A 9737-nucleotide genomic window follows, 5' to 3' on the forward strand; every position below is an offset into this window, starting at 1 on the left:
GAAACTCAATATGTTGATTAATAATGTCGGTACAAATATGAGGATTTCTCATTTCTTATGTCTACCAACTTTGAATCAGCTTATCATATATCTCAGCTGTCACATCCTCTACTAAAAGCATCAAAAAAGGGGAAGCATTGTTTTCATTTCATCGGTTGTTGGTGTTGTAGCTATTCTCTGGTACCATATATGCAGCCAGCAAAGGAGCAATGAGCCAACTCACAAAAAATCTTGCATGTGAGTGGACAAGTGACAACATACGTGTTAACTGTGTGGCACCATGGCATACCAAGACATCACTCGTGGAGAAGCTCTTGGAAGACAAAGAGTTTGTGTTACTTGATCGTACTCCTTTAAAGAGTCTTGCTAAGCCTCATGAAGTTTCATCCCTCGTAACTTTTCTTTGCCTACCTGCAGCGCTTTATGACACATGGCAAGTTTCTGAAGGAGGAATATTCTTTACATTTACTATTTTGACTACACGTTCCTCTAAGGCGTTGGCGTGGCTTCATGATTGAATGCCTGTTATATTGGGGACAGAGGGCGAAATTGATGCTTGGTGGAATGAGCACGTTTACCCTGAAAAATGCGGGTTGCCTGGAATATGTGAGATTTTTACAGAGTTAGTTCGCCAAACAAGGAAATTCCAAGGGCGCAGAGGATTTTTCGAGTATGAGCATGTATCAGAGCAGGACAGTCTACGAAAGGATTGTTGTGTCCCGGTACCAGCATTCAAGAGGAGCCATGAAGGACCCCATGTTCATACAACTAATGAAGTTGTTGTACATTATTGTGAGACAAGATGTCATTCTTGTGGCTAATTTTGCCGACTTCTGATCGATCACCCTGGTTCGCATAACACAGTGCATGGCAATATGAGAAATGCTAAATTCATTTCAGAATCAGAGGAGATTGATATTGTTGACAGAAAGTATGCATGGGGAAAACGGGATTGGCAGAAATGTGCAATATACATTGCAAAAATAAAAAAAACAAGGCAGGGGCCACATTCGTTTGGACCGTGCCCAGAAAACTGCACCAGCAAGTTTTGATGCAACTACTGCAATCTGGAAAATGTTGGTGGTGAATTTGAATGCATTGCCTCCTTAGAGGGCCATGAGAATGAAGTCAAAAGTGTTTCTTGGAGCGCGTCTGGTATGCTACTTGCCACATGTGGTCGTGATAAGTCTGTCTGGATTTGGGATGTTCAACGAGGGAATGAGTTTGAGTGTGTTTCAGTACTGCAAGGTCATACACAGGATGTCAAGATGGTCCAGTGGCACCCTAATCGTGACATTTTGGTCTCTGCTAGTTATGATAATTCTATCAAGGTTTGGGCAGAGGATGGAGATGGTGATGACTGGGCATGCACGCAAACATTGGGAAATTCTGTCAGTGATTATACATCAACAGTGTGGGCGGTATCTTTTAAATTCTTCCAAAGATAGAATGGTTTCCTGCAGCGATGACTTAACGTTGATGGTTTGGGATACAAGCATAAACCTAGTGGAGAGAAGTGGAAACGGTGGGCCCTGGAAAAATCTTCGTACCATTTCTGGATATCATGATCGAACAATATTCTTAGTTCACTGGTCAAGGAGCGGTCTTATTGCTAGCGGAGCATCTGATGATTGTATCAGGCTTTTTAGTGAGAGCACTGATGTTTCTTAGTTGCTGCAGTTACAATGTTACAAAAAGCACCCTATAAAGACTCAAGTCAGAATTTTCATGTGACTGGGATGCAATAATGAAAATGAAGTTAAATTGGAGCACCTTGCCAAATAGTGGTGACTGGAATGTACTCTTTGAACGGTTTCCTTTCTGCTCTAGTTATGATTTTTTCATTCAAATCCATGTTACAGCTTCAGATGAAGATGATTTTCAGAGTTGGAGAGGGTGGTTTGAATCACGTTTCCGTCATCTTCTCTTGAAGTTTGAAAAGCTTCCAGCATACTGTGATCCAAATCCATACCCATATTTTGACAAGAATCTAAAGGAAGCCACCAACAGGGTAATTTTTCCATAATGACCAATAGCAACAGCTGCAACCAGTGGGTTTGTCTACGATGGCAGTATCCTTCAAATGGTGAACTGTGAAGCCTAGAAAACAGCAGCTATTCAATCTTGTGAGGAATTTAGAGGAAGACTGTGTTTTTTTTAAATCACACAGCAGTTTCGTAGCGCGCTACGAAACTGCTGTAAGTGATGTTTTTCGATGCAGAATAAACAGTTTGACCGGGAATGTTAGAAGAGAGACACTTGTACATCAATACAACCTACAACTCATCTGGAGACATGGTGTTTGGTAGCAGCATTCCATACTTTGAGTTATTAAAGAATTGGGAACATGCTGCTACATTTTCGGAGAATGTTGGAAGACAAGGACCGTGAAAACAGGGCACACATCTTCACCAACTAATGAGTCATCTGCACAGCTAGAATCCAAGGCAGCGCATTCAGTGAATCCCTCTCCAATATATTTCGGCCACTACAGAAAGTGTACAGGTGTCAAAGCTCAAGAAAGGCAACATGCACACGAGGAGATGGAGTTAAAGTTTCAATGTAATTAGGACTCTATGTATTTACAGCACAATGCTTTATGTATTTAATAAGTTTGTTTAAAAATAGATAGGGTTAGTTAATGATAGGCCATCGAGCTCCCCTCATGCTGGAGGAGGAGACTCAAGTAGTTTTAGTTTTGTTTTCCTATAGATAGGAGAAACTCTGATGTAAGAGGGGTTGGGAGATTTATGAAAAAACAGAGTTTCATTTTGGCTGATGTAAAAGACTTATTACAGTAATAGAAAAACAGCTGTTGTTTCTTCTCAAGATTCTCAATAGATCATATTGTTCAAATGTATGGTGGTTTATTCTCTTAGTGTTCTTTTTACAGTATTGCTACAGCATAATCACTCAGAATTCATGTTTAATGCTCTGACTTCCTGTATGCTTGGCAATCTGTGGTTTATGTAAAGTATGTTTGAACATCTGATGTAAAGAGCCTTGACTTCCATGAAAAGACAGTGCTTTTGTTTACTGAAATGGGTGAGACTCCATAAGCCCAATGAAGACTAATTTTATATTTGTCCAACCATCTTATTTTTCATGTGTTGTTTAAAAGAGTTAGCCATCTTTTCTTTCCCTTAATGCATATCAAAAATCTGTGAGAGAGCCCTCTCTGACTAAGGAGGCTAAACCTTAGTCTAAAGCCTGGTCTGAAACAATTTCATGAGATCTTGCTAAGTAGCAGCCCTTAGTACACGATTTTGTGATAACATTTTGGTGCGTCTGCCGGGAGTCTGATGATTACTCATTCCCGAAAGTTTGAAGCTGAACTTCTGAAGGTAGCAGGAGCTCAGAAGGTTTTCGAGGCTGCAAAACTACCTTGGCGACTCCATTGTTGAAGAATTCGAAAGTCATACATTCATGGTGATTCCACTGGAGGTATGAAGGACCCAGATGCTACCATTCTTACTTCAAGGTATGCATGCATAGATTTTTCAGGAATTCATGGTTTCCCAAATCATTTTCCCAAGGATGCATATTTTCTAAGGAATGGTCCAAAATTCAACGGAGAAGATTTGAGTTTAACCTTGAAGCATATAACAGAATTTTGTCATTTTACTGAGCTTCTTAGAGTTAAACATGAGGATGTTTGCATTATGTTATTCTATGATTCACTTCAAGGGAAATGCAAACAATGGATTGAAAGTTTTCCTATCAAATCCGTTAAGTCATTTCAAGACTTATGGCTTATGTTTTTGGAGGAATGGATAGATAGGTCAGAGGTGGTGGTAGACTCTCCCTCAGTTGAAAGTTTTAAACAATGGAATAATGATCGTAGTAATGGAGAAACAGTTGAAAATTTTTCTTTGTCTTTGTCCTCATATCTAAAATCCCTTGACTGCAAGACAGAAGATAGGATGAGATTTTTTGATGAATTTGCTGAGGACCTTGAAAAAGAAATTGAAGGTTTAGAAGGACAAATTCAGGCATATAGTTTTCATAACCATGATCATTATTTTCAGCAGCTCTCTATGGAAGAACATAAGGAGAGAATCTTGTTTCCTTTCTCTTTTACACTTGAGGAAATGCACACTGCGGTTGAAGGTCAGTTTGCACAGCCAGAAAGTTACAAGAAAAATCAAGCTGATCATGTATTCTGGGATCCTGTAGCTGATTACATGGAAGAGTTTTACTCTCAAGTTTTTCAGTTTTCCTATAAAGATCAGAGACAAATTCAGTGGCAGCGGTCATCATACTATCATATTGGCTCTGATTTCCGATGCAGTCAAAGGAACCAAGTATCAGATAAAACAGAGGATTGGCTACATTGGAAATTTCATATTGATTGAGCAGAAGGAAGTTGAAATGGTTAGGGTAGGTAGGTAGAGGTAAATGCAAATAAGCTCAAGGTTAACTGAGCATGTTTTTTTTTTAGTAGATGTAGTTTTCTTTCTCCTACAGTCATGCTTGTCAAGCAAATTTCTGTTTGTCACAAATGGATAAGGCACTGGAGCTGCATGTTCTTAATGCACCACAAGGGCACACTATCCCAAGTGGAGCCGCTGTTATCACTGAAAAGTCTGTTGCCAAAATTTTTTTAGCCTAGCTTAAAGTCAGGGTGTTTTCGCAGCGCATAAATCCGTTATCAGTTTCGCAGCGCCATCTGTTTTAGTGATTTCGTAGCGAAAACACTGACCTTGCACTGGCTGCGCTGTGAAATTGGGAAATGACAGATATTTAAAGTGAATTGATGGAAACACTGCAGGAAACGAGGTTTTTCAAGCTGTTATATGTGGGCTTGTACTCCATTGAAGGGGAACATTCCAGTGGTAATTTTGCTTTGCGCTCACAGCTGTTGTGGCAGGTTCTCATGATCACCAACGAAGGTCCATCAAAACTCTGTTTCATACTCAAGTCTCAAAACCGTGGTCCTTTTTGAAATCAATGCTCGATCAGAATCGGTTATGAGAAGGCTTATGTTATTCCAAGTTATCATTGCCTTGTGTCAGTTGAAGGGTTTTACAAGTGGAAAAAGGATGGAGCGAAGAAGCAACCATTCTATATACATTTTCAAGATAAATGAACAAAGGATTTCCACTGTTAATGACATGTTCGCGTACAGAGAAGGATTTTAATGAATGTTTGACTCAGTGGAAGGAATTTGGGCTGCAGTTTGATGGTACAGTCTGTGTTTTATCATCTCGTTCAGCACAAGAGGAGCTGATTGAAAGATGTTTTTCGTTTTGCAATGGGAAACTCAATATGTTGATTAATAATGTCGGTACAAATATGAGGATTTCTCATTTCTTATGTCTACCAACTTTGAATCAGCTTATCATATATCTCAGCTGTCACATCCTCTACTAAAAGCATCAAAAAAGGGGAAGCATTGTTTTCATTTCATCGGTTGTTGGTGTTGTAGCTATTCTCTGGTACCATATATGCAGCCAGCAAAGGAGCAATGAGCCAACTCACAAAAAATCTTGCATGTGAGTGGACAAGTGACAACATACGTGTTAACTGTGTGGCACCATGGCATACCAAGACATCACTCGTGGAGAAGCTCTTGGAAGACAAAGAGTTTGTGTTACTTGATCGTACTCCTTTAAAGCGTCTTGCTGAGCCTCATGAAGTTTCATCCCTCGTAACTTTTCTTTGCCTACCTGCAGCTCTTTATGACACATGGCAAGTTTCTGAAGGAGGAATATTCTTTACATTTACTATTTTGACTACACGTTCCTCTAAGGCGTTGGCGTGGCTTCATGATTGAATGCCTGTTATATTGGGGACAGAGGGCGAAATTGATGCTTGGTGGAATGAGCACGTTTACCCTGAAAAATGCGGGTTGCCTGGAATATGTGAGATTTTTACGGAGTTAGTTCGCCAAACAAGGAAATTCCAAGGGCGCAGAGGATTTTTCGAGTATGAGCATGTATCAGAGCAGGACAGTCTGCGAAAGGATTGTTGTGTCCCGGTACCAGCATTTAAGAGGAGCCATGAAGGACCCCATGTTCATACAACTAATGAAGTTGTTGTACATTATTGTGAGACAAGATGTCATTCTTGTGGCTAATTTTGCCGACTTCTGATCGATCACCCTGGTTCGCATAACACAATGCATGGCAATATGAGAAATGCTAAATTCATTTCAGAATCAGAGGAGATTGATATTGTTGACAGAAAGTATGCATGGGGAAAACGGGATTGGCAGAAATGTGCAATATGCATTGCAAAAATAAAAAAAACAAGGCAGGGGCCACATTCGTTTGGACCGTGCCCAGAAAACTGCACCAGCAAGTTTTGATGCAACTACTGCAATCTGGAAAATGTTGGTGGTGAATTTGAATGCATTGCCTCCTTAGAGGGCCATGAGAATGAAGTCAAAAGTGTTTCTTGGAGCGCGTCTGGTATGCTACTTGCCACATGTGGTCGTGATAAGTCTGTCTGGATTTGGGATGTTCAACCAGGGAATGAGTTTGAGTGTGTTTCAGTACTGCAAGGTCATACACAGGATGTCAAGATGGTCCAGTGGCACCCTAATCGTGACATTTTGGTCTCTGCTAGTTATGATAATTCTATCAAGGTTTGGGCAGAGGATGGAGATGGTGATGACTGGGCATGCATGCAAACATTGGGAAATTCTGTCAGTGGCCATACATCAACAGTGTGGGCGGTATCTTTTAATTCTTCCGGAGACAGAATGGTCTCCTGCAGCGATGACTTAACGTTGATGGTTTGGGATACAAGCATAAACCCAGCGGAGAGAAGTGGAAATGGTGGGCCCTGGAAACATCTTTGTACCATTTCTGGATATCATGATCGAACAATATTCTCAGTTCACTGGTCAAGGAGCGGTCTTATTGCTAGTGGAGCATCCGATGATTGTATCAGGCTCTTTAGTGAGAGCACTGATGATTCTTAGTTGCTGCAGTTACAATGTTACAAAAAGCACCCTATAAAGACTCAAGTCAGAATTTTCATGTGACTGGGATGCAATAATGAAAATGAAGTTAAATTGGAGCACCTTGCCAAATAGTGGTGACTGGAATGTACTCTTTGAACGGTTTCCTTTCTGCTCTAGTTATGATTTTTTCATTCAAATCCATGTTACAGCTTCAGATGAAGATGATTTTCAGAGTTGGAGAGGGTGGTTTGAATCACGTTTCCGTCATCTTCTCTTGAAGTTTGAAAAGCTTCCAGCATACTGTGATCCAAATCCATACCCATATTTTGACAAGAATCTAAAGGAAGCCACCAACAGGGTAATTTTTCCATAATGACCAATAGCAACAGCTGCAACCAGTGGGTTTGTCTACGATGGCAATATCCTTCAAATGGTGAACCGTGAAGCCTAGCAAACAGCAGCTATTCAATCTTGTGAGGAATTTAGAGGAAGACTGTGTTTTTTTTAAATCACACAGCAGTTTCGTAGCGCGCTACGAAACTGCTGTAAGTGATGTTTTTCAATGCAGAATAAACAGTTTGACCGGGAATGGTAGAAGAGAGACACTTGTACATCAATATAGCCTACAACTCATCTGGAGACATGGTGTTTGGTAGAAGCGTTCCATACTTTGAGTTATTAAAGAATTGGGAACATGCTGCTACATTTTCGGAGAATGTTGGAAGACAGGGACCGTGAAAACAGGGCACACATCTTCACCAACTAATGAGTCATCTGCACAGCTAGAATCCAAGGCAGCTCGTTCAGTGAATCCCTCTCCAATATATTTCGGCCACTACAGAAAGTGTACAGGTGTCAAAGCTCAAGAAAGGCAACATGCACACGAGGAGATGGAGTTAAAGTTTCAATGTAATTAGGACTCTATGTATTTACAGCACAATGCTTTATGTATTTAATAAGTTTGTTTAAAAATAGATAGGGTTAGTTAATGATAGGCCATCGAGCTCCCCTCATGCTGGAGGAGGAGACTCAAGTAGTTTTAGTTTTGTTTTCCTATATATAGGAGAAACTCTGATGTAAGAGGGGTTGGGAGATTTATGAAAAAACAGAGTTTCATTTTGGCTGATGTAAAAGACTTATTACAGTAATAGAAAAACAGCTGTTGTTTCTTCTCAAGATTCTCAATAGATCATATTGTTCAAATGTATGGTGGTTTATTCTCTTAGTGTTCTTTTTACAGTATTGTTACAGCATAATCACTCAGAATTCATGTTTAATGCTCTGACTTCCTGTATGCTTGGCAATCTGTGGTTTATGTAAAGTATGTTTGAACATCTGATGTAAAGAGCCTTGACTTCCATGAAAAGACAGTGCTTTTGTTTACTGAAATGGATGAGACTCCATAAGCCCAATGAAGACTAATTTGATATTTGTCCAACCATCTTATTTTTCATGTGTTGTTTAAAAGAGTTAGCCATCTTTTCTTGCCCTTAATGCATATCAAAAATCTGTGAGAGAGCCCTCTCTGACTAAGGAGGCTAAACTTAGTCTAAAGCCTGGTCTGAAACAGTTTCATGAGATCTTGCTAAGTAGCAGCCCTTAGTACACGATTTTGTGATAACAATCAGCAACCCCTATCCTGCCTCGGTGGTACTCGAATTTTCTCCTGGTGAGAGCCTTCGTCAGAATATCAGCATCCTGATCCTCCGTTGGAATGTATGAAAGCAACATGATCCTCCGCTGCACACAATCTCTGATATGATGGTACCTGATGTCAATATGCTTAGATCTATCATGAAATACAGGATTAGCCGAGAGTTTAATGCAACTCTGGTTATCACAGTAAATCACAGTAGGATCCAAATGAGAACCAAACAAACCAACCAGGATCTTCCTCATCCATATAGCCTCGCATGCAGCCAAACTTGCTGCCATATACTCGGCCTCCGCTGAACTGAGTGCCACGGATCTCTGCTTCCTGCTGTACCAAGAAACTGTTGTCGATCCAATACTGAAGACCCCTCCTGATGTGCTCTTTCTGTCCGTTGGGCTCCCTGCCCAATCTGCATCCGTGAAGCCACATAGCTTCACCTCATCCTCCTGTCTGTAGCACAAAACATATCCCGATGTGCCTCTCAAGTAGCGCAATACATGCTTACCCGCCTTCCAGAAGAGCTTGGTAGGCTTAACCATAGCTTGTGAAAGCTGGTTAACTGCATAGCATATATTAGGTCGTGTATTGACCAAATACATCAGCGACCCCACCAACTGTCGATAAAAAGTGGCATCCACTTCTTCTCCCGAAGTGGCATCCTCCTTCCTCCAACCTCCAGGAAGAGGAGTATCAACAGGCTTGTAGCCATGCATGTTGAACTTCTCCAGTATCTCCCGAGCATACTTACCCTGAGAAACAAACAGTCCACCACTACGCTGCCATATTTCCAATCCTAGGAAATAGTGAAGGAGGCCCAAGTCCTTCATCTCAAACTCTGTAGCAAGATCCTTCTTGCATGACAGAATCAACAGCTCATCACCCGTTAGAATCAAAACATCAACATACAGTACAATGATAAGCAACTTACCCTCCACCACAATCTGGTATAGGTTAGGATCCGCCTTGCTCTTGGAGAATCCAAGTCCTGTGAAATAGCTGTCTATCCGTGTGTACCAAGCACGTGGTGCTTGCTTCAACCCATACAACGCTCTCTTGAGCCTGCACACATGCGACTCGCTGCTAAAGACCTCAAAGCCTTCGGGTTGCTCAATGTACACCTCCTCCTCAATGACTCCATTAAGGAACGCAGTCTTCACACCCATCTGATGAATG

General features: G+C 40.9%; 2 pseudogenes; both read left to right on the plus strand.

Annotated features, from left to right (window-relative positions):
• The first annotated feature begins 518 nt into the window (after positions 1–518).
• On the plus strand, positions 519–1671 carry LOC149225963 (protein CIA1 pseudogene; annotated as a pseudogene).
• A 4105-nt stretch (positions 1672–5776) lies between these two features.
• On the plus strand, positions 5777–6928 carry LOC149225964 (protein CIA1 pseudogene; annotated as a pseudogene).
• Positions 6929–9737: the final 2809 nt, after the last annotated feature.

Source organism: Pinus tabuliformis, chromosome J (genome assembly GCF_031772625.1).
Source record: "Pinus tabuliformis cultivar Carrire ecotype Pingquan chromosome J, CPIR1, whole genome shotgun sequence".
Lineage (NCBI taxonomy): Eukaryota > Viridiplantae > Streptophyta > Pinopsida > Pinales > Pinaceae > Pinus > Pinus tabuliformis.